Source organism: Lissotriton vulgaris, chromosome 2_1, assembly GCF_964263255.1.
Source record: "Lissotriton vulgaris chromosome 2_1, aLisVul1.2, whole genome shotgun sequence".
NCBI lineage: Eukaryota > Metazoa > Chordata > Amphibia > Caudata > Salamandridae > Lissotriton > Lissotriton vulgaris.
Window position 1 is genome coordinate 855,212,312 of NC_141687.1, and position 27,077 is coordinate 855,239,388.

A 27,077-nucleotide genomic window follows, 5' to 3' on the forward strand; every position below is an offset into this window, starting at 1 on the left:
CAAATTAAAGTGCGTAATGTAAAAAGGAAGGGCATTGGCGAAGCGAGTGTCCGGAGCTGTTACTCAAGGTTGCGGCTCCACGTGGTCGGGTTATAGAGGACGTGGTCATGAAGGGGGTTGCTGTGATGACACGCAGAAGGAGGATTAGACGTTTGGTCGTCAGCATAAGAACTATTTTGCTAATGCTCGTAGAGGACAATATTACCATGATTATTATGATATGGATGAGGTGACAGGAATGTCCTACAGCTAGGATTGCCACCGACAGGGTGAGGGACCAGTTTTGGTGCCTGTAGATCAGCGTGGACCTTATCTCACCACAGACTTACATGGCACGGTCAAGACGTTCCTAATTGATACTGGTGCGATGAATAGGTCTGTTTCTTGTTCGCTGGTCCCAGGGGCAGCTCTGTCTGGCCAAAATAATGTTTCGGTAGGTTTCTCTGACGCGCCGGTTGTGAGCTCCATTTCCAAGCCCCTTGCTTTGACCTTTTAGGGTTGATTCCCCTTTTCAGTTGACCATGAATTGTGGTTAGAATTGATGGGATTAGATTTGTTGAAGAAGCTCCATGCAACCATGTTCTGTTCACCAGAGGGTGTGTACATGTGAATCGGCCCAAAGGTAGCTAGCACAAAACAGTGTTTTACTAAAGATACCCCCTCCCGGTCAAGTTCAAGGATGTGCCACGCACTTTATGGGCTACAGGGGATACGAACGTGGGGTTGTTACGGATCACGCCGGTTCCATCAAGATTAAAGAGAATGCTGTATCTGTAAGAAACAGGTTAGTGTTAGATTCCTTACGTTAGAATATCCACAGGCGCCAGACTGGATCCGGAAAGTTTTGGGAAGCAGTACCCCTGCACGTCAATAGGCGTCGTCTGCAGCTCCGCGTCCGTTGTCGGAGTCGTGATCGCCGGAATGATGTTGTCAGAGCACTTAGACGCCGCCCTCGCGCGCTGACGTCAATTAATCTTTTTTCTTCGCCAGGAAGAGCAGTACTCTTAATCATTTTTTGACTAACTTTTTTATCTATTTTGATCACTTCTCGAGTCGATCCTCGACTCGCGGTGCCGGTAGGGTTGCCCGGGTTTAAACCTTGTGATGATTGTCACCGCTTGATGTCGGTGACCGACCCTCACCGTTGGTGCCTTTACTGTCTCGGGGCCGACCACGATGTCAAGTCATGCCCGACTGCCGGGCCTTGACCTCGAAAGCTAGGCGAGTGTGGTCCCATAAGAGACTCGAGCTCCGGCAGTCGGCCCGCGCCGCTCGAGGTCCCGGTCCAGGAGGAGGTCGAGGGACCGGTCGCGGAGCCGCAGTCCTCGCTGCTCGATGAGTCAACACCACTTTTCGGGCTCCAAGTCCTCAGGTAAGTCGAGGCACTCAAAAGAGAAGTCGAAGAAGCGTCATCGCTCTTCCGACTCCCCCTGATGCTCTCCCGACGCAATTCGGCGGGTTCGGGAGACGCCGGAGCCGCAAGCGCCACGTCCAGCTCCATACCCGCCGGTCCCTGGCCTGCACGCCGGAGGAGATTAGTGCTTTCCTCATGGCCATGAGGTCACTCTTCTCTCTGTCCCTGCCCGTCGAGGCGCCTTTGGACCCCGCGGGTCCGTCTAGGAGCCCTTGTGGGCCGGCGGGCCGGCGGCCCAGGAGCCGTCGACTACTCCTGTCCCGACGCCGCAGGGATCCTCAGGATCCAGGCTTGGATCCGTGACGTCGCCAGTCGACCTTACAACCCCTCTGCTGGCGCCGTCACCAAGGGTGTCGCCCCCGATGTCTTTCCCGGTTCCAGCCCAGGTCCAGATCCGGCGTCGGACCGGCGCCTCCCGCGACTATCAGGAGATGGATGACGAGGAGAACTGAGAGGGGTCTGAGGACCCTCTGGCACTGAAGTGCCAGTTGAGCGAGGATTGGGCAGACGAGCTGATAGAGGCCAGTGGTCTGGACACTTCGCCCGACACTGGATTTGTCTCCCTTCCTACCGCGGCTACGGAGGAGGGGACTGCTTACAACGTGGTGTTGACTAGCGCAGCCAAGGCCTTGGCTCTTGAGCTCCCTGTCGCGGCCGTGAGGACTAACCTCCTCACTGAGGTGCTCAAACCGCAGGCAAGCTCCTTGGAGCCTCTCCTGCCATTTAACGAAGCCCTCACTGATGTTCTACTGGGCACCTGGTCCAAGCCCTCTACCGGCATTCCCGTAGATAGGAACGTGGCCCGAAGTCACCGCCCGGCTCCGGGCGACACCAGCTTCCTGTCCGTTCACCTCACCCCCGAGAGCCTCCTTATCCAGGCCTCTATTTCCCAGACTGTATTCCCGATCGCTCCTCCGGATCAGGAATCCAAAATGTACGATCAGTTTGGGAAGACACTGTTCTCCTCCCTAAGTTTAGGGTTGCGGTCTGTCAACACCGCCTGCCTTTTGGGCCGTTACACCCACTCTCTCTGGGATACAGTTGCGGAAGTCCTGCCGCAGTGCCTGTTGGAGGTCCAGGCAAAGCTTACACTAGCCCTAGCGGAGGGACAGGATGCAGCACGCTACTCAATCCGATGTGGACTTGATAGCACGGACTTGCTGGGTAGGGCGATTGCAACTACAGTGGCAGTTCGCCGCCACGCCTGGCTGAGGTCTGCCAACTTTTCGGGGGATGTCCAAGCCACCCTTATGGGCATGCCCTTTGATGGCCGTCGCCTCTTTGGCGACAAGGCGGACAGTGCGCTGGAGCGTTTCAAGGACTCCAGGGCTATGGCCAAGACCTTGGGCCTCTGCCAACGCTGGCAAACTTCCGCCTTTTGTAGCCAAGGAAGGGGTGCCCCCACACGCCCAGCTTGCCACAGGCCGCAGAACCAACCTCAACGCGGACGTGGTAACCGCCGTGGCGATGCCGGCGGACAAACGCACGGTCAGTCCAGATCCGCCTCTGCAGCATCTGTCTCTAAATCCTCCTAGTCTGAGCTTTCAGGCCTACTCGACGCCAGTGGGGGGCAGGATTCGCCATCACCGCCTCCACTGATGTACCATCACATCGGGCAGGTGGAAGCTGCAAATTGTACAAAGGATCTACTCCCTCCCCTTCGAGGTGACCCCTCCAACCATGCCACCGCAGTACCTCCGCATGTCGGGTGATCACTTGCAACTTCTGCAGGAGGAAGTTACGGCCCTCTTGGCCAAGGGGGCCGTTGAGCGCATTCCTGGGCCAGAAGTAGGATGTGGTTGCTACTCCCACTACTTTCTGGTACCCAAGAAGGGCAAAGAAGGTCTACGCCCTATCTTGGACCTCCGGCGCGTCAACGGCTTCCTCCGGAAGGAGAAGTTCAAGATGCTGACTTTAGCTCAGGTCCTAGCTGCCCTGGACCCAGAAGACTGGATGGTAGTGTTGGACTTGCAGGACGTGTATTTCCACATTCTCGTTTTGCCGGCCCACCGGCGTTACCTGCGGTTCACGGTGGGCCACAAGCACTTTCAGTTTACCCTGCTCTCCTTCGGCCTTACCAGCGCCCCATGGGTGTTCACGAAAGTGATCGCCGTGATCGCAGCACATCTGCGCAGATCCTTCACCCGAACCTGTCCAGTCTCCACCTCCATGCATGGAGATTGAGCGGCAGCAGTTAAGGCCATTTGACTTGCCTCCTGAAGTCTGTGATGTAATTCTGGCAGCCAAGTGTCCCTCCAAAATCAGTATACGCCTGTAGGTGGAACACATTTGTGGCATGGTGCACAGCAAAGGCTGTGGATCCACTTTCTGCCCCCCTTTCAGAGGTTCTCCTCTTTCTTCTTTCTCTTGCCCAGCAGGGCTCTGCTCTGGGCACTATCAAAGGCTACCTCTCTGCCAATTCAGCCTTCTTGAGGCTTCCTGATCAGCCTTCTTTTTTCAAGTCCCCTGTTGTAAATAGGTTCTGGAAAGGCATCACACACGTTATATCCTGTTCCTTTCTTGATGCCCCAGTTAGACTTGAACCTTGTTCTAACCTATTTGATGTGCGCTCCTTTCGAGCCACTTCTCAATTGCCCTCTTCGTCTTCTGACTCTTAAGACTGCATTCCTGGTTACCATCACCTCTGCCAGGAAAGTGAGTGATCTTCAGGTTCTATCTTCTAAGCCTCCTTTCCTCTCTGTCCATCCGGACAAAGTTTTCTTGAGAACCCGTCCTTCTTTCCTGCCCAAGGTGGTTACGGCCTTTCATATCCGGCATTCCATCACCTTACCCACCTTCTTACGCCTCCGCATCCCTCGAAAGAGGAAGAGAGGCTCCACCATCTGGACCCAAAACGTGCGCTCTCCTTTTATCTAGACTGCGCATGCCAGTTCCGGGTGGACGACCAGCTCTTTGTTGGTTACGTGGGCGCTAAGAAGGGACGGGCAGTACACAAGCGGACCATCTCTCGGTGGGTCATGTTGTGCATCAAGTTCTGTTACTCCTTGGCAAAAAAGGAGCCTCCTGTTGGGCTGAGGGCCCATTCCACTCGGGCCACGTCGGCTACTTGTGCCCTGGGTCGGGGAGTCCCCTTGCAGGACATCTATCAGGCAGCTACGTGGGTTTTGCTGCTCACGTTTGCGAGACACTACTGCCTGGACAGCCAAGTACGGAGAGATGGTTTTTTCGGCCGTTCTGTTCTACCGGACTTTCTGGTGTGATCTTGGTTTGCAGACCAACCACCGGGGTTGGTATTGCTGTTGTATCTATTCTAAGGTAAGGAATTTAACACTAACCTGTTTCTTTCAGATGCACAAGTTACTTACCTTCGGTAAGGATATCTGTAAGAAACGGTAGTTAGTGTTAGATTCTTTACCGTCCCACCTATCCTCCCCATTCTGCAAACCGATATCTAGGGTTAAGTTATCTCCCTTTAAAGGCCCTAGTTTCATGGCACCAGTGTCGGTCTCTGGCATGGCTCTGTGTTCCTGGCGCGGAAAGCTATGTACAAGAACTGACAGCGCGCGAGGGGGCGTCTAAGTGCTCTGACGGCGTCATCCCGGCGATTACGACGACGGACGCGGAGCCGCAGACGACCTCTACCAACGCGCAGGGGTACTGCTACGCAAAACTTTTCGGATCCAGTCTGACGCCTGGGGATATTCTAAGGTAAGGAATCTAACACTAACTACTGTTTCTTTCAGATATATCTTTACCGAAGGTAAGTAACTTGTGGATTACCACGTATTCCTCAGTATAAAATACCACAGGCAGGGGAGAGAGCCCTTCTGCAAATAATTAAGGACCGGATACGGACAGGGGTGGTTGAGGAAACTGAAGCGAATATCTGTAATAGCCCTGTTCTTCCCATTCTTAAAAAGGCACCCGTTTTATTATTGACCTACGCACGATACAATATCCTGTGGTTCTTGACATCTCTACGTTAAAGATGATTCCTCCCTCAGCAAAATTCATTTCTGTCATTAAGTTCAAAAAATATTTTTTTTAGCATTCCAATTCACCCTGATAGTAGACTTCTTTTTGGGTTTGCAATAGCCGGCAAGAGCTTTCGCTTCTTTCGTGCTCCTCAAGGCTATACTGAAAGTCCTGGTATTTATAGTGTAGCCTTGAAAGGACAAATGGATTGATTGACGCTCTCCTCTGGCAATGTTTTATTGCGGAACGTCGACTATCTTTTACTGGCCTCTGACAATGAGGACGGGCTGCAAAGACGCAACAGTTAAATTATTGCTCCATCTGGCCCAGCATGGACATAAAGTGTTGTAGTGTAGTTCCTATATTCCCAATAAGCTTCGCGCATTGGAATAATATACACTATAGATTTGACATAGGACTGAGGTCAGTAGGTCTCTATCGAGTATATTAAACTTCATTGTGTGTGCACCAGCTAACTCAGAGGTCACTAGAAACTTTCTTGAGTAAACAAGAAGGGATTAGTCTCTGACAACTGCATAAACATGACAACTTAGTTACTTTCTCTGGACTCAATTTCCCAACATCCCTCAAGGGGAGTCGGAAACACTGGAGCTGGATTCTCGGCAGGAGGATGACAGCTTCTGATCAGTGCGTCAGCTGGAGAGCTGGCTTCATTCGGCGCTTGCTGTAGCTGTAGGAGAGTAGGGTCTGCAATCCTATGATCACCCAGATTTTTTGCTTTTGTTTCACTGGTTTACGACTTTCTCTGGCTGTGGGCCTGCCAATCAGACCCACAGCCTAGCTGTTCTCTCAATAAATTGACATGTGTACCTAAGATGCATTATCCAATTGGGACTGGGCCACCTTATCAGACCCTGTAACTCAGGGCATAGGTGTACCCAGGGCCTACCAGGGGCTGAAGCATGTATTATGCCACCCCTGGATGGCCATCTAAATCTGACACAACTGGCTGCACGACAGCTGGGGCAAGGTGGTGTACTCACCCTTTGCTTTAGATATAGTATACCTATATCTAACCCTAAAAATGGACACACAGATTCCTATCAGTCACTCCTATGGCAGGCCTTGACAATCCTGAAGGCAAAGTGCTTGGAATCGTGTGAATGAGCTGAGCCAGTTTGCAGCTTGCGGAACCAAGTCCTAATAGCTGTTCCATGATAACGCATACCATATACTCTTAAGTGCATTATAATCCTCGCGGTTAAATGCTATCTCTGGTATTGCTTTATCAAAATATGTCGAGTAAGGTGTCATACGAATTGGAATACTAACCCCTCGCCAATTCTGGCGACGGGGTTAGCATTCCACCCTTCTAGAGGGACACGACATGTATGTAACTGTGAACCCCGGTTAAAGTTAACTGAAGCCTCAGCTCCACAAAATGGATGCTGCCACCACAGACACGAGTCTGACCTCCTGCTGCTGGGAGTCCTTCCAGCGAGGAGAGCTTGGACAAAGGGTTTCCTGTCAGGGGCGGTTCTAGCACCATCCCAGACAGGGTTTTGTGTATCCTGGGTAGGCAGGGCTTTACAGGAAGGTGACTGCAGAGTGGCACCCCGGTGCTCACTACGCATCTGCCGGCTAGAACCAGTTCCAGGGGCACACTAGCCCCTGGCCTGGGGAAAGTCCGGCATGGGAGAGGGGTGTAACCACCCCCCTTCCTGGTCCCACCCTTAGGGCAGGACCTAGTCGCGTACCCACCCCTTTCTTTAGGATAAAGGCAGGAGCGGGGACCCTTCCAAATTAGATCATCTTTGAATCCTGAAACTACTTTCTACGAAAGGAACTCAAGACTTCTTCTCAAGATTTCTCCCTTGTGACTAAGGAGTAGTCACCCTGCATCCGCAGGCACCATCTAAGAACTCTGCGGTTTTCTGCACGTCCTTCCTCAGGAATCCGACCGACCAGCACAACGAGACCCGGCTTCCCTGGCACCTCTGACCTCTACCTACCTCTACAGCTAAGCTGAGAACCGTAGGTGCGACGAGACCTCGAGGGACCGGCCATCATCAGAACTGCACGACTTCTAACCAGCACGACCGCCGAGGGATCCTCTGGTGAGTGCTTTGGGGTCCGAGAAGCCCCGACCCTGAGCAGCTCCAGCACCGAAGCCCAGCCTCCCAGCATCTCCACGATCTGCATGGGGCCCTTCTGCTTTTTGCTGCTCACCGCGTTGTTTGGCTACTAGCCCGCTGGCTTGTGGCCTTCTTAACGACGCCCGACGACATCACTGCTGCTGGTCTGGTTGCTCCAGACTCGCCCTTGCTCCCTTCCAAAAGAGGAGCACCCCGGACCCTCCTGGTCCACACCAGACGCCATTTTAGGTCCACCGCGTGGGCTTGAATTTGCCAAGACTTGTTGCCCCAATCCTGGGTCCAGCGACGTCGACAGCATCATCCATCGTGGGACAGCTCGCACCTCCATCCTGGTCGCGGACAATGCCTCCTGGTCCGTGAGACTGCAGAGCCCAGCGTCGCCCACTCACCTAGTCGAGGTGACTACCATCCGGTGCCCTCCTGGTGCCACCTGACTACTGGCTAGTAGTCACAAACTTGGTCCCCTCTGCTTTCAGGTGTCATCCATCTTCGATCCAGGCTTGGATCACTCGAACAATCTTCACTGGTCGCCTGCCAGCAACTTCTTTTCTTCAGGCTCCTGGTTCGTCAACGAGGATTCCCGACGTCTTTTGAGACATATGCAGCTGCAGCCCCTGGGCTAGGTAACTTCGGCATTTCGGTGCCCCAGCATAGCCTCACTATCCAAGGGTCAGGATCCACTGTCGTTTTCGATCTACCTTATCGGGTTCGCCCGAGAACACTGACTTTGTCTTTACTAGCTCCCATAGACTTTGTCCCGCATCCCGCGTGAGAGTGCACACTCTGCACCCGAGTCCCCTAGGCCTCCTACTAGTAATCTGAAAGTTCAGTAACGTAGTCCTAGCGATTCCAAAGCCTATTAGTATAGTACTTACCTGCTAGTAATTTCGCATTCCACTTCCATAGTATATGGTTTTCCGTGCCCCTCGGGCATTTGTGTAAATTGTGCAACTTGAAGTATTTTTATAAGAGTTTTGTTGTGTGCTTAGTACCCTGTCCTCATAAAGAGTACAGGGTTGTTGTGATCTAAATAAATACACTGTTTATTTTCATAACACTTGTGTGGTGTCCTTTCACTTGGTGTTCAAGGGGTATATGTGATGGTATAACAGCTGGCTTAACACGCCCTCTAGAGTTTAGCCCGAAGACTGCTCGTATCCACGCTACTAGGATAGCTGGTCTATAAGGTTGACTTACAACCAATCACCATAAGGGTTGTTTGGACTGATACAAAGTGCTCACTAGAATAGTGAACATTATATATCAGGCCAACTTCTCACATTGGTGAGCAGCGGTTGGGATTTGAGCTTGCTGTTGTTTTACCACACGTATCCTAAGAATATCTTGTGAAAGATCACATAAGTAATCCAGGTACATATAACTTAGCTTAGAATACTCTGAGTTCTACTGAACCAGCTGTTGTAGCTCCTCAAGGCTTAGCACACCTTGGCTACAACTCTTAGCAAGGGATCAGTAGGCAAACAAATAGTGTAGGTAGGTGCATCACTTACACCACACTAGATTCAGCATGTCAGACAAAGGAGGAAACTCTGAGTGTCCCCTTGTGTCAGTAGAGCTTCCACAGGTCACTTCCAGATATGCTGCTCTTAGCTTCCATGAGATGAGACAAGTGTGTACCTCCAGGAAGCTAAAACAGGGTTCTAACCCTACAATTCCTTTTCTGATTGGTCTCTTAGAGACTTATGATGCTAGGAGGGCTGGTAACACAAAACCTTCTCATCCAGATGGGAACATGCCTCCCCTAGAGGGAACCACAGGTGACCCTGACCTTATCCATCTCTCTGCAGAAGGTGAAGAGGAGGATGAGGATCTAGAGCCATCTGAGGATGAGGCAGACAAAGGTCCAGAAGTAGTTAGCCAGCTAACTAGGGACAACTTAAGCAGGCATGAGAATGGTACTAGGAGATCCCTGGGGCCCCTCTCAGGCCAGCTTAACATTGGGAATGGACGAGTTAGGTCTCTATCCAGAGGCTCTAACAGATCCATTCAAACCAATGGCTCTCAGGCCTCTTCTCAAAGAGGGATGACATCCCCTCAGAGGAGAGTGTATGAAGCCAAAGTGAGGGAAGTCAATCTGAGGATTGAAAGGGAAGAACTTGCCCTGGCCAAAGAGAGACTTGCCTTTGCTAGAGAGCAAAAGTTAAGTGGGTTAGATCTCACTGGTGGCAGCATTCCCCCAAGGGAAAACAGGAGTTTAGACACTAGACACCTGAGTAAGATAGTGCCCCATTTAAACAAGGGTATGATATCCACAAATGGATTACTGCTTTGGAGAGGGCTTGCACTGTACAGTGTGTCCCCCAGAGTCAGTGGGCAGCTATCTTGTGGCTCTCCTTTGAAGGTAAAGGTAGAGATAAGCTCCTCACTACTAGAGCTGAGGATGCTAACAATTACCAAGTCCTGAAGAATACACTGATTGATGGGTTTGGCCTAACCACTGAGCAGTACAGGTTGCTGTTCAGGGATACCCAAAAAACTCAGTCTCAGGATTGGTCTGATTTTGTAGATTGTGCCACTAAGGCTTTGGAGGGCTGGTTGCTGGGCATAATGTTACTGATTACACAGGATTGTATAATTTGATCATGAGAGAACAGATTTTAAACAATTGTCAGAACCAGTTGTTGCATCAGCATCTTGTTGACTCAGATCTGACCTCTCCCCAAGAATTGGGAAAGAAGGCAGACAGATGGGTCAGAACAAGAGTTAAGCAAAACCAGGGCCAGAACCAGGGTGGTCAGAAGAAAGCAGACCAGAAGGGTAAAGATTCTAAGGGTGAACAAAATGACCAGAAGTCTTCGACAGGTCCCCAACAACCCAAAGAGGGTGGGGTTCAGGCTTCCCAGAAAAAGAAGAATCAAGAAGGCCAATCAAAAAGGTGGTGCCAATACTGTAAAAGTAAAACTCACTGGTTTAGTGAGTGCACCAAGAAAGGAAGGCAGACTCCTGCTACTGCAGCCCCTAAGGCACCTGTGCCCACTAGTACAGCCAGCAGTAGTAGTGCACCTCCCAAGGGATTAGTTGGGTTAACCTTGGGTTCTGAGGGGTATGACCACTTAGTTGGCACCCTCACTCAGGCTGTCCTTGTCGGTACAGGGGATGTGGATATATCCCCTGATGTCAGTCCCAATACTTTGGGCAAATACAGACAGACACCTTTTATCAATGGAAAAATGGCTCAGGCCTATAGGGACACTTGTGCCAGTATCACAATGGTGACACCTAACTTTGTGGACCCTGGACAGATCATGCCAGGTACAGATTTCCTGGTGACCAATGCAAGCAATATCACTACCAGTCATAGTATGGCAATTGTAGCTTTCTCCTGGGGAGGGGTAACTGGCCAAAAGAAGGTTGTAGCTAGTTCAGACCTCCCAGTGGATTGTTTGTTGGGCAATGATTTGGAGTCATCACAATGGTCAGAAGTGGAGCATAGGACTCACATGGAGATGTTAGGCTTGCCAGCACATGTGCTTGCTGTGACTAGGTCACAGGCCAGAAGATGCCCCACTGAACAGGTGCTGGATCCTGGAACAATCAGACCCTCCAGCATATCGCGGTTTCGCGATTCACGAAAAAATCGCGAAATTTGCAGGCAAGCGCGACGGCCGCGATATTTAACAAACTGGCCGCGAAAAAGAGTCTCCCGGTAGGCATCACAACAATTATGCCTTTGTTTTGACTGTACTTGCCTACGTCACCCCTTGAAACTGCTCTGTGCGGCCGTATGGTATTATAGCTGCATACTGTGCTAAAAGATCACTGTTACGGCACAGAAGTAAAAGTGCGCCCCTCCCCTCCCACGTCGTGTCTGTCAGCCCGAGCGGAGACAGTTTTGCGGGCTGGCAAGCACCTAATTGCGGCCGCACCCAAGTACTCAACAGGTCTTTAAAAGACCATTTAGTTGTAAATGAGGCTGTTGTGTGTTCACACCTTCTAACCACTTTGTCCCTGGTTGGAAGAAGTAACCCCCCCTCCCCCCCCCCGAAATATTTTACAGCCCCCCTCGAAATGTGGCTCTAGTTGCCCGCCTGAATGTGTCTGGGACACTTTAATCTTTTAGCACTCACTACGGCTTTGGAAAGATGACTAAACAAGCCTTTGACACGCTGGTCCGTTACTTGACAGGTGCCCGTGTCGGTTTGGAAAACAAAATGTAATGATTCAGTCTAACGTAAACACTCCCATGTCCTATATTAAGCACTTGAACCAAGTAGCAGTTTTTATTCCAATGGCAAAAAGAACCGAGCACATCTCTGATTTATTTATAACATTGCATTGTCAAAATGACAATTAGCACATACCAACCAACTATACCAAATCAACTAACTCGTAACATATGTATGCTTTCTACCCTTAGGCCCCCATCTCGAAAAAGCACTCCAATACCTATATTAAACTTTAAAAAAAAGGCATCCTTGATTCATGTGGAATGCAGGAGATACCAACTGAATCTAGGTTAAGGAATACCACGTTCCCTGTTGTTTCCAGCTTGCCCTTACACCAACTAAAAGCTGAAAAAATATGCGGGTGGAAAATGCCCCACATTGCAGACTCACCATGGTAATCAGGTGAAGTAAGCTATTCCTTTTCCATCACCCATTTCTAAGGAGACTCTGAGGTTTCAATCGGAATACCACAGCATTCCTGGAATTACCAATACCCTCAATGAGAGGATGTGTCCAAACAGCCAGGGGGTCGACCTCAAATCTGGGGAACCAGATTCGAGTCTCGGCAGCGATGCTCAACATCCTGTAATTCTGGGAAAATCAATTAATCTCCCCTTGCATAACAAAAATAAATGTGTCCTTGTGTAACGCAACTGGTGTTCATGTAATGAATCTGATACCAAATACTTTCCGGTCAAGTTCGCGCTATATAAAAGAACGCAGAAAAAGAAAAGATTTTTTTTTTATGACGGGTGTGCAAAATACTAATGCAGTATTTTGAGCCATAGTGGTCAAAACGCAATAGATAGAGTGCAAACCATACATGTCCATGGCATATTGTTCTGTAAGCCTTTCGAATTTCAAGGATTATTCAGAAAATGCACATACACTCTTAAAAAATCAGGGTTGACTACAAAACATCCAGGCACTGATAAGATTAGCTGCAGCTCTTCCCCTAAAGTGGAATACTCTGCTAAACCGTTTCCATTGTTTTAACGTTGAAAATTGATGATTATGAGTTAAAAACAGTGCCGCAAAAATGCCGCTAAATTTCCATATTTGTGCCGCTAAATTTCCATATTTGTGCCGCTAAATTTGCGAATCCATGCCGCAATATCCTGGGGGGTCTGAACAATGGACCAGACACCTTCCAAGAAGAAGAGCATTAGGGTTAAGGCATCGCCTTCCCCCTTGCCCCAGGTTGAGGATCAAGTCTCAGAGGAGGCTGACCTACAGGAATTGAGGGAAACTGAGCCTAAAGAATTTGAACTTGATCAAGTTGAATTTCTGGGCTCAGGGGGACCCTCAAGAGAAGACCTGGGGAAGGAACAATTAGACTGCCCTTCCCTTGAACCCCTCAGACAGCAGGCTGCTGCTGAGGCTGCTGGGAACGCCACAGGTACCCACAAGGTATACTGGGAGGATGGACTCCTGTACACTGAGGCAAGAGACCCCAAGCCTGGCATGACCAGGAGGCTGGTTATCCCCTTGTCTCAGAGAGGTTTCCTTCTTACTTTGGCACATGAGATTCCCTTAGCAGGACACTTAGGCCAGACAAAGACTTGGGACAGACTTGTCTCACACTTTCATTGGCCTCACATGAATGGGGATACCAAGGAGTTTTGTCGCTCCTGTGTCACTTGCCAAGCCAGTGGTAAGTCAGGTGGCACAACAAAGGCCCCCCTTATACCAATGCCTGTGGTGGGGGTGCCCTTTGAAAGAGTGGGGATTGACATTGTTGGTCCAATGGAACCCCAGACAGCATCAGGGCACAAGTTTATACTGGTGGTAGTGGATCATGCCAGGTGTCCTGAAGCTATTTCCCTTAGGACCACTACAGCACCTGTTGTGGCAAGAGCCCTAGTTGGAGTGTTCTCCAGAGTGGGCTTCCCTAAGGAGGTTGTCTCTGACAGAGGTGCAAACTTCATGTCAAGCTACTTAACTGCTATGTGGAAGGCGTGTGGTGTCAACTACAAGTTCACTACACCCTATCATCCACAATGCAATGGGCTTGTTGAAAGGTTCAACAGGACCCTAAAAGGGATGATTCATGGACTACCTGAAAAGCTCAGGCGTAGATGGGATGTCCTGATTCCCTGCCTTTTGTTTGCTTACAGAGAGGTCCCACAGAAGGGGGTTGGCTTCAGCCCTTTTGAACTTCTGTATGGGCATCCTGTGAGAGGACCCCTGTGTTTGGTTAAGGAAGGATGGGAGAGACCTCTCAAAAAGCCTGCAACCAGCATAGTGGACTATGTACTTGGTCTCCGCTCCAGGATGGCTGAGTATATGGAAAAAGCATCTGAAAACCTTAAGGCCAGCCAAGAACTCCAAAAAGCTTGGCATGGCCAAAAGGCTGTCCTGACTGTGTATCAGCCTGGACAGAAGGTGTGGGTGTTGGAGCCAGTGGCCCCAGCAGCACTCAAAGACAAATGGTCTGGGCCCCACACAATTCTTGAGCAAAAGGGAGAGGTCACCTACCTGGTGGACCTTGTAACTCCCAGGAGCCCCCACAGGGTACTCCATGTTAACAGGCTCAAAGCATATGTCGACAGGAAGGACATGAGCTTGCTCATGGCCATAGATGAGGGACAGGAGGAAGAGAGTGACCCTCTCCCAGACCTGCTCACTCAGAATCCTGATGATGGATCAGTAGATGGTGTTGTCTTTTGTGGCAGCCTCTCTGAACATCAACAGAAGGATTGCAAACAAGTTCTTCAATCCTTCAGGCATATGTTCTCTCTAACACCCAGTCAAACCAATTGGTGTACCCATGAGGTTGACACTGGTGACAGCTTGCCAGTCAAGAGTAAAATCTACAGGCAGTCTGATCATGTTAGAGACTGCATCAAAACAGAAGTGCAGAAAATGTTGGAGTTGGGAGTCATTGAACCCTCAGATAGCCCTTGGGCTAGTCCAGTAGTTCTAGTGCCAAAGCCTCACACCCAGGGTGGTAAGAGAGAGATGAGGTTTTGCGTAGACTACAGGGGTCTCAATGCAGTCACTAAGACTGATGCCCACCCAATACCAAGGGCAGATGAACTTATAGATAGATTGGCTTCTGCCAACTACTTAAGTACATTTGAACTGACAGCTGGGTATTGGCAAATCAGGTAAGCTGAGGATGCCAAGCCCAAGACAGCATTTTCTACCCCTGGTGGGCATTATCAATTTGTGGTAATGCCCTTTGGTTTGAAAAATGCACCTGCCACCTTCCAAAGGTTGGTGAATCATGTTCTCACTGGGCTGGATGACTTCTGTGCCGCATATCTTGATGATATTGCTGTCTTTAGCTCCACCTGGGAGGATCACCTGGTCCACCTGAGGAAAGTGTAAGAGGCACTGCAAGCAGCAGGTCTCACTATCAAGGCCACCAAGTGCCAGATAGGGCAGACACAGGTTGTATACTTGGGCCACCTTGTAGGTGGAGGCCAAGTTCAGCCACTGGAGAGCAAAATACAGTCAATCAGGGACTGGGCTCCTCCAACCACCCAGACTCCGGTTCGAGCTTTCTTGGGCCTGACTGGTTACTACAGAAAGTTTGTTAGGAATTATGGATCAATTGTGACTCCACTTAATGAACTGACAAGTAAGAAAATGCCAAAAAAGGTTCAGTGGACAGCAGGCTGTCAAAAAGCATTCGATGACCTAAAGCAGGCCATGTGCACAGCACCTATCCTCAAGAGTCCAGATTACTCCAAACCATTCATTGTCCAAACAGATGCTTCTGAGTTGGGTGTGGGAGCTGTTCTATCTCAACTGAATTTTGATGGTCAAGACCAGCCCATTGCTTTTATAAGCAGAAGGCTGACCCCCAGAGAGAAAAATTGGTCAGCTATTGAGAGGGAGGCCTTTGCTGTGGTTTGGGCCCTGAAGAAACTGAGGCCATACTTGTTTGGTACTCATTTCAAGATTCAGACCAACCATAAGCCCCTCTTGTGGCTAAATCAGATGAAGGGTGAAAACCCCAAACTGCTTAGGTGGTCCATTTCCCTACAGGGGATGGATTTTACAGTGGAGCATAGACCTGGCACTGATCATGGCAATGCAGATGGGCTCTCCAGGTATTTCCACTTAGAGCAAGAAGACTCACCTGGTCAAGTTTAGTTTACTGTCCCAAAGTTTGGGGGGGGGGGGGGGGGTCATGTAGGAGAGTAGGGTCTGCAATCCTATGATCACCCAGATTTTTTGCTTTTGTTTCACTGGTTTACGACTTTCTCTGGCTGTGGGCCTGCCAATCAGACCCACAGCCTAGCTGTTCTCTCACTAAATTGACATGTGTACCTTAGGTGCATTATCCAATTGGGACTGGGCCACCTTATCAGACCCTGTAACTCAGGGCATAGGTGTACCCAGGGCCTACCAGTGGCTGAAGCATGTATTATGCCACCCCTGGATGGCCATCTAAATCTGACACAACTGGCTGCACGACAGCTGGGGCAAGGTGGTGTACTCACCCTTTGCTTTAGATATAGTATACCTATATCTAACCCTAAAAATGGACACACAGATTCCTATCAGTCACTCCTATGGCAGGCCTTCACAATCCTGAAGGCAGAGTGCTTGGAATCGTGTGAAATGGTGCTCTGGCATGAGCTCAGCCCGTTTGCAGCTTGCGGAACCAAGTCCTAATAGCTGTTCCATGATAACGCATACCATATACTCTTAAGTGCATTATAATCCTCGCGGTTAAATGCTATCTCTGGTATTGCTTTATCAAAACATGTCGAGTAAGGTGTCATACGAATTGGAATACTAACCCCTCGCCAATTCTGGCGACGGGGTTAGCAGTCCACCCTTCTATAGGGACACAACACGTATGTTACTGTGAACCCCGGTTAAAGTTAACTGAAGCCTCAGCTCCACAAAATGAATGCTGCCACCACAGACACGAGTCTGACCTCCTGCTGCTGGGAGTCCTTCCAGCGAGGAGAGCTTGGACGAAGGGTTTCCTGTCAGGGGTGGTGCTAGCACCATCCCAGACAGGGTTTTGTGTATCCTGGGTAGGCAGGGCTTTACAGGAAGGTGACTGCAGAGTGGCCCCCCGGTGCTCACTACACATCTGCCGGCTAGAACCAGTTCCAGGGGCACACCTGCCCCTGGCCTGGGGAAAGTTCGGCATGGGAGAGGGGTGTAACCACCCCCCTTCCTGGTCCCACCCCTAGGGCAGGACCTAGTCGCATACCCACCCCTTTCTTTAGGATAAAGGCAGGAGCGGGGACCCTTCCAAATTAGATCATCTTTGAATCCTGAAACTACTTTCTAAGAAAGGAACTCAAGACTTCTTCTCAAGATTTCTTCCTTGTGACTAACGAGTAGTCACCCTGCATCCGCAGGCACCATCTAAGAATTCTGCGGTTTGCTGCACGTCCTTCCTCAGGAATCCGACCGACGAGCACGACGAGACCCGGCTTCCCTGGCACCTCTGACCTCTACAGCTAAGCTGAGAACCGTAGGTGCGACGAGACCTCGAGGGACCGGCCATCATCAGAACTGCACGACTTCTAACCAGCACGACCGCCGAGGGATCCTCTGGTGAGTGCTTTGGGGTCCGAGAAGCCCCAACCCTGAGCAGCTCCAGCACCGAAGTCCAGCCTCCCAGCATCTCCACGATCTGCGTGGGGCCCTTCTGCTTTTTGCTGCTCACCGCGTTGTTTGGCTACTAGCCCGCTGGCTTGTGGCCTTCTTAACGACGCCCAACGACATCACTGCTGCTGGTCTGGTTGCTCCAGACTGGCCCTTGCTCCCTTCCAAAAGAGGAGCACCCCGGACCCTCCTGGTCCACACCAGGCGCCATTTTAGGTCCACCGCGTGGGCTTGAATTTGCCAAGACTTGTTGCCCCAATCCTGGGTCCAGCGACGTCGACAGCATCATCCATTGTGGGACAGCTCGCACCTCCATCCTGGTCGCCGACAACGCCTCCTGGTCCGTGAGACTGCAGAGCCCAGCGTCGCCCACTCACCTAGTCGAGGTGACTACCATCCGGTGCCCTCCTGGTGCCACCTGACTACTGGCTAGTAGTCACGAACTTGGTCCCCTCTGCTTTCAGGTGTCATCCATCTTCGATTCAGGCTTGGATCATTTGAACAATCTTCACTGGTCGCCTGCCAGCAACTTCTTTTCTTCAGGCTCCTGGTTTGTCAACGAGGATTCCCGACGTCTTTTGAGACATATGCAGCTGCAGCCCCTGGGCTAGGTAACTTCGGCATTTCCGTGCCCCAGCATAGCCTCACTATCCAAGGGTCAGGATCCACTGTCGTTTTCCATCTACCTTATCGGGTTCGCCAGAGAACACTAACTTTGTCTTTACTAGCTCCGATAGACTTTGTCCCGCGTGAGAGTGCACACTCTGCACCCGAGTCCCCTAGGCCTCCTACTAGTAATCTGAAGGTTCAGTAACGTAGTCCTAGCGATTCCAAAGCCTATTAGTATAGTACTTACCTGCTAGTAATTTCGCATTCCACTTCCATAGTATATTGTTTTCCGTGCCCCTCGGGCATTTGTGTAAATTGTGCATCTTGAAGTATTTTTATAAGAGTTTTGTTGTGTGCTTAGTACCCTGTCCTCATAAAGAGTACAGGGCTGTTGTGATCTAAATAAATACACTGTTTATTTTCATAACACTTGTGTGGTGTCCTTTCACTTGGTGTTCAAGGGGTATATGTGATGGTATAACAGCTGGCTTAACACGCCCTCTAGAGTTTAGCCCGAAGACTGCTCGTATCCACGCTACTAGGATAGCTGGTCTATAAGGTTGACTTACAACCAATCACCATAAGGGTTGTTTGGACTGATACAAAGTGCTCACTAGAATAGTGAACATTATATAACAGGCCAACTTCTCACAGTAGCGAGCTGCGTCGTGCAAGTAGGTAGTTGAACTGCACCGAACCACAACGTGCTTTGCCATAGCAAGTGAAGGTATATTTATACCTTGAAGGTGTTTAGGAATGCCAGCATTCATGAATGTACCCCTAAGGAATAGATGTTCATGCATAATAAATGAGCTCTTGGAGAAATGAATATCCAAGCAAGGGAAAGTCCCTAACAGCTTAAGAGTCTGGTTATCTAAGAAATCGTTGTGACGTAGATGAACGGATGGAAGTAGCCATGCCTGTATTTGGATAGCATGGACTATGCCTAAATAAGGACTGGATTTCTATGCATCTATAAGGGCATGAATCTGGAAATTCATTTGAAATCTAAAATCGAACACAGTGTACACGAGACGGCTGGCTGCGCGCTCTCTGTATTAACACAGGCCTTTGGTGGTAAGCAGAGGCCTTGCAATTACTTTCCTGCTATCCTGGATAACGTTGCCAGAGCTCTCCCGAGCTGTGTAAGAGCTGCTGTGGCAGTCTCTATCAGACAATCGGCTGGCTCGTTCTGTATACTGACCTCATAGTTATGGTACCTCATGCTGTAGACACACTTTTAAACAAAGACACAGCACCGTACTAGTTCACGGTTGACTTGTTATGAAGTAACTGTGAGAAGTTGGCCTGATATATAATGTTCACTATTCTAGTGAGCACTTTGTATCAGTCCAAACAACCCTTATGGTGATTGGTTGTAAGTCAACCTTATAGACCAGCTATCCTAGTAGCATGGATACGAGCAGTCTTTGGGCTAAACTCTAGAGGGCGTGTTAAGCCAGCTGTTATACCATCACATATACCCCTTGAACACCAAGTGAAAGGACACCACACAAGTGTTATGAAAATAAACAGTGTATTTATTTAAATCACAACAGCCCTGTACTCTTTATGAGGACAGGGTACTAAGCACACAACAAAACTCTTACGAAAATACTTTAAGTTGCACAATTTACACAAATGCTTGAGGGGCACGAAAAACCATATACTATGGAAGTGGAATGCGAAATTACTAGCAGGTAAGTACTGGACTAATAGGCTTTGGAATCGCTAGGACTACGTTACTGAACCTTCAGATTACTAGTAGGAGGCCTAGGGGACTCGGGTGCAGAGTGTGCACTCTCACGCGGGATGCGGGGCAAAGTCTATGGGAGCTAGTAAAAGCAAAGTTAGTGTTCTCGGGCGGACCCGATAAGGTAGATCGAAAACGACAGTGGATCCTGACCCTTGGATAGTGAGGCTATGCTGGGGCACCGAAATGCCGAAGTTACCTAGCACAGGGGCTGCAGCTGCATAGGTCTCAAAAGACGTCGGGAATCCTCGTTGACGCACCAGGAGCCTGAAGAAAGAAGTTGCTGGCAGGCGACCAGTGAAGATTGTTCGAAGGGATCCAAGCCTGGATCGAAGATGGATGACACCTGAAAGCAGAGGGGACCAAGTTTGTGGCAACTAGCCAGTGATCAGATGGCACCAGGAGGGCACCGGATGGTAGTCACCTCGACTAGGTGAGTGGGCGACGCTGGGCTCTGCAGTCTCACGGACCAGGAGGCGTTGTCGGCGACCAGGATGGAGGTGCGAGCTGTCCCACGATGGATGATGCTGTCGACGTCGCTGGACCCAGGATTGGGGCAACAAGTCTTGGCAAATTCAAGCCCACGCGGTGGACTCAAAATGGCGTCTGGAGTGGACCAGGAGGGTCCGGGGTGCTCCTCTTTTAGAAGGGAGCAAGGGCCAGTCTGGAGCAACCAGACCAGCAGCAGTGCTGTCGTCGGGCGTCGTCGGGAAGGCCACAATCCAGCGGGCTAGTAGCCAAACAACGCGGTGAGCAGCAAAAAGCAGAAGGGCCCCACGCAGATCTCGTGGATGCTGGGAGGCTGGACTTTGGTGCTGGAGCTGCTCAGGGTCGGGACTTCTCGGACCCCAAAGCACTCACCAGAGGATCCCTCGGCGGTCGTGCTGGACAGAAGTTGTGCAGTTCTGATGATGGCCGGTCCCTCGAGGTCTCGTCGCACCTACGGTTCTCAGCTTAGCTGTAGAGGTAGGTAGAGGCCAGAGGTGCCAGGGAAGCCGGGTCTCGTCGTGCTGGTCGATGGTTTTGACGATTGGCAAGATAACCTACAATGAACTGTGTTATAAAATAAGAAGTTAATGGATTACCAAATGGATTGTTGATTTGAAAACATTGGAAATAAATTCAGATGAAATTAAAAAATATGGTGAAGAAACCCGAGTGTTTCATTGAAAATTGAGCGCACTCATCTGTAGGAGGGAGTCTCCTTCCACGCCATAGACTGTGGGAATATGTAGTTGAACACCAAGGATTTACCCCCAGAGAAGGAGGGGAATAAGGTACTCTACACCTGATGCTTGTATGAACATTTATGAACGTAAGAAGAATGCCACTTGGCTCCAAAACGAGATGTTAGATTTTTAGGGATTCAATGTCACTGAGTATTTTACATCTATCCATTCACGTAATATCACTAAAGATAAAGTGATGCCTTTACGGGTGGTAAATATTATAGCTAGTTTCTGTGTCCAAGGTTTTGGAAAAGTCCCATTGGGAGAAAGTAATTGCAATTACACATATCATTTCAATATGACTAGTAGTCCACCCTTGCTCCTGCCCCATAATGTGTATTTTGTCTGTGGGTCTTAAACATATGTATGGCTCCCCAGGGGCTGGTCTGGTATTTGTTATGTCTCCTTCCTGTTGACACCTATATATATTGCACCATCCAATTACCACAAAGACCACAAGCTACGATGTAGGAATTTACACCTGCCCCGGGTGAAAAGAGTAATCGATACTGATGATATAGAGCAAATAGACACTACTCTGCAGCCATTCACTGATGCAATGAAGGGTATTTTGCCTTTCTAGGGTCCCATGTACAACAGTCGTAGTATGCATCACCTCACCAGGGTATATGGAAGGGGTTATTAATACCAGCGCTGAAATTCTGACCAATATTACAGCCGAGCTTCAGGCTACCGGGCTCTTTGCTCTTCAAAACAGCATGGTGCTTGACGTCATACTCGCTGATAGGGTGGGGTCTGCAATGTCATTGGCAGTAGTTGTTGTATTTACATCCCAGACCACACCCGAATGTTTATGCAGCCATACATAAATTACAGAATATTGCTTCTGACATTCACCAAGAAAATGGGACCTGGTCCTTAACAGGTTGGTTCTGGGATTTGATGACTACATGGGGTTGGAAAATACTCCTTTTCCTAGTAGCTATTGCAGGTGTCATCTTTACGTGCTGTCTATGTATCAATTGCCTTCCAGCCCGAGGCACCTACTGTGTTAGTAAATTAACACCTACATCTAAGGTAATGGGACCTGATGCGAAGGCCACTGTTATGATGATGCAACATGTGCAAGATATCATGAATATCGATGAAGGCATTTTTGAATATTGAGTATGCTTTGCTATAAGGCAATGATTCTGTTTTCTCCTTGATATGAACATGTTGGTGAATAATGATTATCCCTTCCATTAGAATTGTAAAGACCCTTACCGGATAGCAACAATAAAGTTAGCCTTCTATGCTAAAAGGAGGATCTGTTAGATTTAAAAACTCCCTTTGCCTTTTCGGCTTGTCCTGTGCTATGTTAGAATTAGCATTTTAAGGCTAAGTTAGTAGTATCTGCCACATTTACTGTAATCCCCAGAGCTGTTGCTATGATGTGCAGGCTTAACTTAACATTTGCGACTCCATTTTGTATTTCAAGAGGCATGTTATATATCAACTGAATTAAGCTTTATTTATCTGTTTTGCTTGCCTCAGCAGAAGACTGTATTCTGCTATTTTTTAGGTCTCTGCCTAGCGTACACTGCGCAGCAGTGTCGCGCAGCCGAGAATTCATATTTCCTAGTACGGGGGCTTGAACCCGCCCCTCTTCTCCATTGGCTGGCTTCCTAAAAGAAGGCCAGCCATTGGAGGAGAGGGGCGTCACTCCATTGAAGCCCGTCCTTTTCGGATTCGGGGCGTGTTTTTTGCAGCATTCTCACAGTGACGTCATCCGTCACTCAATTGCAAAAACCACGTCCCCGAATGCTAAAATGGCGCCGCTTTTGTGACGCCATTTCTGCCCGAAAGCCGCCGGAAGAAGTCGAGAAGCTGCCGAGTCCTTCGGTGAGTGCTTGTTGTCCTGCCCCCTCGTTGCTCGTGCTTGCTGACCTGCCACCCCCTCGTTGCTTGTGCTTGCTCCCCTGCCGCCCTCGTTGCTTGTGCTTGCTGTCCTGCCCCCTCGTTGCTCATGCTTGCTGTCCTGCCCCCTCGTTGCTCGTGCTTGCTGTCCTGCCCCCCTTGTTGCTTGTGCTTGCTGTCCTGCCCCCCCCTCGTTGCTTGTGCTTGCTGTCCTGCCCCCTCGTTGCTTGTGCTTGCTCCCCTGCCCCCCCTCGTTGCTTGTGCTTGCTGTCCTGCCCCCCCCTCGTTGCTTGTGCTTGCTGTCCTACCCCCCCCTCGTAGCTTGTGCTTGCTGTCCTGCCCCCTCGTTGCTTGTGCTTGCTGTGCTGCCCCCTCGTTGCTTGTGCTTGCTCCCCTGCCCCCCCTCGTTGCTCGTGCTAGCTGTCCTGCCCCCCCTCGTTGCTCGTGCTAGCTGTCCTGCCTCCCCTCGTTGCTCGTGTTTGCTGTCCTGCCCCCCTCGTTGCTCGTGCTTGCTGTCCTCCCCCCTCGTTGCTTGTGCTTGCTGTCCTAACCCCCTCGTTGCTTGTGCTTGCTGCCCCCCTCGTTGCTTGTGCTTGCTGTCCTGCCCCCCCTCGTTTCTTGTGCTTGCTGTCCTGCCCCCTCGTTGCTTGTGCTTGCTCAGACAGCTCACCTTGCATGCATGCACGCACTGATCTACTCCTCACCCCGCCTACTTGAACACCGCTGACTGTCTAAATGATGCACCTCCTCTTCTCCAGGGCACCGTTGACTTACAGGGAGTTGCTGATCTTTCCGAAACAGGCCCTTGGGCTGTGCGCCACTCGTGTCACCACTTCATATAGTGAGCGTGACCGCCTCTGTCAACGCAGTCATTGCCAGCATTGAGCATTACCAGTCAAGCATGATATGCACTGCGAAGTTCTTCACATGTTTACTGTTCATTTCTGAAAGACACAGCTGTGTCCTCTGATATCAGGGAGGACCTGTAACTCTATACAGCAATGTCTTAGGACAGAATAAAAAGCCATCTGTGTTCAGGTCAAATTAATCAAAGGGACAGCAAGGACTAGAAATCAAATTACACATACAGGTCTTTCCGTACCAGGAGAACTGAAGAAAGCATATCCTACCTGCCTTTTGTTAGTGCAGAAAGAATTTTGGTGGCCTGTAGGATGACCGCGATTTCATGGGGAATTGAGAAACATCATTATATCGGTGCTCAATTTACCAGTCTACTACTGCGCCTAATGAATAAAAGGGAAGTCCGCATCAGCTCTCCAGCATTCGGACTGCGGAGAAACCAAGATAGAGGCATGAGGCCAGCTGACATGTAACTTTGAGATTAAAACTGGTCTTCTTCTGTACTGGTTAACAGGGTGATTTATAGGCCAGCAGTTTTGCCTTTGTTGTTTAGGAGGAAAGAGGGCTTGCTTATTTCTCTGGATATGAGGCTGCACTTTCTATGTTGCTTTGGAAAAGCTTGGTCATTGTGTCTGATGGTAAGCTAGCCAGTGGTTCCCATGTGGATCCTGCGTAATTCTGTACTGACGGAGGCTCTAACAGACATTCATGTGTGCCCCTCCTAGCTGAAAAGGAAAGGTAGTTAAGGAATGTGCCTTAAAATCAATTTACTAGGCGGTGGATTTTCACGATGAGGCCAAGGACAGTACTAGTGTACTTTGGGTACATGGTTCATTAAGGCTGCCCATTACCACAAAGAAGTATAAGCATGATAGGTTGCTGCTGGAGCCATCTGCTGATGGATGCCCCTTTAACTGGTTAGTTTGGACATGTGATTGTTCTCTTCTTATGAGTTATGTTGTAGCAGATTTGTGTGTTGCTGCTATGCATTGTGAGGATGATGAAAATTAGTATCAGGTAAGGGTCTGGGCCACTAGAACCAATGAGCACGTACAAGCCTTGGAATTAACTGTCCTTCATTCTGAGTAGATCTTAAGTTCCTGTGAGACATTTTATTTCCAGTGCTGAGTTTGCAGTCCTGCTGCTTCTGTCACATTATATTTTGATCTCTGCCTGCTGCTGCGGGGCTCTGAGCCACGCTTAGTATTAACCGTTGCACACAGCATGGATGTTAGGGTTTGGTACAGTTACTGCCTCTTCACACCAACCAATCACACGGCTTTAACCAGTGGCACTCCTATTTATACTAGATATGGGGTACCAGTTGTTTTTCAGTGCCTGTGTTTGCTAAGTATCTTCAGTGATGAATGTCAGCAAGTAAAGATGCCCATTACCAGTGTGGGCCAATCAATTCACGCTCCTAGCTCATAAGGCAGCTGGACATGCCTTGCATGCTCTGGTACTCCAGTGATCGTGGAGCTATAGATTAAGGGTCTTTAGCGTCTTATTAATTAGGAGTGTGCAAGCCCTTGATGGCATTCATTGTCATGACTGTCTAACCTGCTTTAGCTATACTACCAAAATACGCTGTCATAGGGTAAAAAGAAACCTGAATGTGTAGAAAGAGAATATATAATGGGTAACTGTATAATGTGGTATATTATTGCATCAAGGAGGTCTGGTGACGACATAAACGATGCAACTCCTCCCCGAGATGCCACAGATGACCATCTTACATGCTGGCCTGTTACGTTTTGTTCATATTACATGTCTATTTTGAGGTTGTTTACTAGAAAAGCTGGTTTCTTTAAAGTAAAGCTAGGAATAGGCACTGATTAGAGCAGTAGCAGAACAACTTGTAGCAATGCATACTAAACAATCTGCCATAGTATATGCTCTGAGAGGTCCGCCCAGAAACAGCGTACCAGCAGCCATTATGCTGTCAGTCTTAGTATAAGCCCGAAGAGTCCATCGTGCAGCATCACAGAAACATTTCTTAGAAAATGGCATAATACAACCCACCCTGCCCCCCTCGTTGCTTGTGCTTGCTCCCCTGCCCCCGTTGCTTGTGCTTGCTGTCCTGCCCCCCGTTGCTTGTGCTTTCTGTCCTGCCCCCCTCGTTGCTTGTGCTTTCTGTCCTGCCCCCTCGTTGCATGTGCTTGCTCCCCTGCCCCCCTCGTTGCTTGTGCTTGCTGTCCTGCCCCCCCCTCGTTGCTTGTGCTTGCTGTCCTGCCCCCCTCGTTGCTCGTGCTTGCTCTCCTGCCCCCCCTCGTTGCTCGTGCTTGCTCTCCTGCCCCCCCTCGTTGCTTGTGCTTGCAGTCCTGCCCCCCCTTGTTGCTTGTGCTTGCTGTCCTGCCCCCCTCATTGCTCGGTCTTGCTCTCCTGCCCACCTCGTTGCTTCTGCTTGCTCTCCTGCCCCTCCTTGTTGCTTGTGCTTGTTGTCCTGCCACCCTCGTTGCTTGTGCTTGCTGTCCTGCCCCCGCTGGTTGCTTGTGCTTGCTGTCCTCCCCCCTCGTTTCTCGTGCTTGCTGTCCTCCCCCCCCCCTTGTTGCTTGTGCTTGCTGTCCTGTCGCCTCGTTGCTTGTGCTTGCTCCCCCGCCCCCCTTGTTGCTTGTGCTTGCTGTCCTGCCCCCCCTTGTTGCTTGTGCTTGCTGTCCTACCCCCCTCGTTGCTTGTGCTTGCTGTCCTGCCCCCCCCCCTCGTTGCTTGTGCTTGCTGTCCTGCCCCCCTCGTTGCATGTGCTTGCTGTCCTGCCCCCCTTTGTTGCTTGTGCTTGCTGTCCTCCCCCTCCTCGTTGCTCGTGCTTGCTCCCCTGCCCCTCCTCGTTGCTTGTGCTTGCTGTCTTGCCCCCCCCTCGTTGCTCGTGCTTGCTGCTCCCCCCCCCCCCCCCTCGTTGCTTGTGCTTGCTGTCCTGCCCCCTCGCTGCTTGTGCTTGCTCTCCTGCCCTGCTATTGGCATTGTAAATGACAATGCCATTTATTTGGTTTTTTTTTTAAAAGCATAAATAAAAATGTCATGAGCAATGCCAATAGCTCTAACTTTAAGAATGCCGAGACCATTGCATTGTAAATGCTTGTTTTCTCTTGTGTTCAAGGTTGGATTTCGACTTACTAATGAATAGTCTGTTCTGCCATGCATTACTATCTTTGTTCGTAGCTCTGCTCCCACGTTGAAGGAGCCGAACTCTAGCATGACGACCTTGAGATGGTGATAGTGATAGTGTGTACACATATTGCAGGTGGTAGCCTATCCTTCTGTGCCTTCTTTGATCATGTATGGCTCAAGCCGGTAACTTTCTATTGGGCAGCGTGGCTGGGGCTTGTTTTTTGTAGCTTTGCGCCGACGTGGACGACGTCATAGAGGCATGGCATCGCACGCGACTCCGCTGACGTCACCGAGTCTACAATAGGCCCCCGCCGGCGTGATGACATCAGTTCCCTTTTTTCCGCGTCGTTGACGATAACGGTTTCGGCAATCTCTGTAGCCTTTCAGTAACTTTGTTGCTATTTTCTTCACTTTCCTGTTTCT

At 49.9% G+C, this 27,077-nt stretch overlaps 1 protein-coding gene across 1 annotated transcript in view; it reads left to right on the top strand.

Moving 5' to 3' along the window:
• Positions 1-27,077, top strand: part of RBM44 (RNA binding motif protein 44) — a 1,989,784-nt gene that overhangs the window by 1,723,629 nt on the left and 239,078 nt on the right. The gene's annotated exons all lie outside the window — the stretch shown is intronic.